Raw genomic sequence first — 2,385 nt, forward strand, 5'->3', positions numbered from 1 at the left:
GCCCCTTCCTCCCCTCCCCTCCCTCCCTCGTCACCCCCACCCCACCGTCCCGTCGGGGCGGGCAAGCCGGCACACTCCCGCGCCTCGCCCACCGGCAGGCCGGCGTCGACTCGCTCAACCTGTCTGACCTCGTGGGGCGGATGAGCGGGCTCGCCTGCCCCAGACGCCGTTCACAGATCGTGCATTCACGCCTTGCACCCGAGAGGGCGCGTGCTCACCTGTACTCGCAGCTGCATTCACGCGCTGCTCCACACACACGCCACCAGACCGCATCCACGCCCTCACCGTTGGTGCTCTCCGTGACGCAGGCTCGCGGGCGTCGCGCTGCACTCGTCGCTCGTCTTTGAGTACCCGACCGCCCGCCAGTTGAGCGCGATCGTCGCCGCCGACGCCGCCGCCGATTGGGAGGCGGACGCGGCTCGGTCGGAGCTACCGCCCGCGGAGGAGGGCGGCGGCGCGCACGGCCTGGATGCGGCGTCGGTGGAGGTCGCCTCGTCGTGCGCTGTCGGGCCCGGCGGCGCGCAGGGCGAGGGCACGGCCGCGCTCTGGCGGCTCGTCGCTTGCGGCTGCGACGCGGTGAGCGAGGTGCCCGCCTCGCGATGGGACGTGCGCGCGGGGCTCGACGGAGCCTCTTCGGACCTCGCCGAACGGCAGCGCCACGCGGCCTTCCTCGCCGACGCGGACCTCTTCGACAGCGGCTTCTTTGGCGTCGCGCCGGCCGAGGCGGCGGTGATGGACCCGCAGCAGCGGCGGCTGCTCGAGGTGGGGTACGAGGCGCTGCACGGCGCCGCGATGCGCAAGGCGAGCCTGCAGGGCAGCTTGTGCGGCGTGTTCCTTGGCGTGTGGACCCCCGAGTTCAACGACGTGCTCGCTCGCTCGCCCGCCGCGCTGAGCGTGTACTCAGCCACGGCGGCGATGTGCTCCGTCGCGGCCGGGCGCGTCTCGTTTGTGCTCGGCCTGCAGGGGCCCTGCCTCTCGTACGACACCGCCTGCTCGAGCAGCCTCGCCGCGGCTCACGGCGGCATGCGCGCCCTGCAGCTGCGCGAGTGCACGGCCGCCCTCGCACTGGGCGTCAACATGATATTCAGCCAGCGCTTCAGTGCCCTCATAGCCGTGGCGGGCATGACGTCTCCTCACGGCCGCTCCCACTCGTTTGACCGCCGCGCCGATGGCTACGGCCGTGGCGAGGGTTGCCATGCGGCGGTGTTGCGGCTTGCGGCTGGGGGGCTGCAGCTCTTGCGTGGCTGCGTGGTGCGGCAGGACGGCCGCAGCGCGAGCCTCACTGCGCCGAACGGCCAGGCACAGCAGGCGTTGGTGGTTGCGGCCGTCGGCGAGAGCGGGTTGGATGCGGGGGAGGTGTCTTGCTACGAGGCGCACGGGACCGGCACCGCGCTTGGCGACCCGATCGAGGTTCGTTCGATCGCGCTCTCGGTGCTGCACGCCCGCGCCGGCGCGGCGCCGCTGCTGGTCGGGAGCCTGAAGGCGAATGCCGGCCACGCGGAGCCAGCGGCGGGGTTGGCGGGGATGTTGCGGCTATCTGCGGGTCTGTCCGAGTCGCGCAGCCCTGCCAACGCGCAGCTGCGCGCCCTCAACCCGCACATCGACAGCACGCTGGCGGAGGAGGCGGCGGGGCGGTGCGCCTTGCCGGCGCAGCTTGCGAGCGCCGACGCCACCGCCGTGCGCCGCGGGCTGGCGGGCGGCGTCAGCTCGTTCGGGTACAGCGGCACCATCGCGCACGCGATTGTCTGGTGCCCGCCGGAGTCGATTCCGCCGCCTCCGCAGCCGCGGCTTGCCTATCGGCGCCGCTCCTTCCCCTGGTGCGACGAGGAGCGCGCGGCCGTGCCCTGCCGGCTGCGCGGCGCTATGGATCCGTCCGCCGCCCTCCGCCGCCTCGCTCGCCGCCTGCCCGACGAGGCTTCTTGCGTGCTCGAGTTGGTCTCACTCGAGTTGGACGCGAGCGAGGCGCTGGCGGCGTTTCTGCGGGCGCGGCGCGCCCCCCTCATCGTGCTGTGCTCCGGCTCGCTGCGGGGCTCGGGTGCGCACCCCCCTTTCTTGCTTTTTATTTTTTTCGCTGTTCCTTATTTTTCTTTTTCTTCCTTCCCCCCCCTCTTTTCTTTTTTTTTTCCCCATCCTTTTCTTTCTCCTTTTTTCTTTTTTTTGCCCTTCTTTCTTCCCTCTTTCTCTCTTCTTTTTTTCTCCCTCTTTCTTTATTCTTGATTTCTTCTCCCTTTTTTTTCCCTCCCCCTCCCCCCTTTTTTTTCCCCTTTTTTATTTCTTCCCCTTTCTTTTTCCCCTTTTTTTTCTTTCTTCCTTTTTCCCTCTTTTTCTTCTTTCTCTTCCTCTCTTTTTCCTTCCGCTTTCTCCCCCTCCTTTTTTTTTCCCCCC

This window comes from Emiliania huxleyi (assembly GCF_000372725.1).
Source record: "Emiliania huxleyi CCMP1516 unplaced genomic scaffold EMIHUscaffold_3, whole genome shotgun sequence".
Classification (NCBI taxonomy): domain Eukaryota; phylum Haptophyta; order Isochrysidales; family Noelaerhabdaceae; genus Emiliania; species Emiliania huxleyi.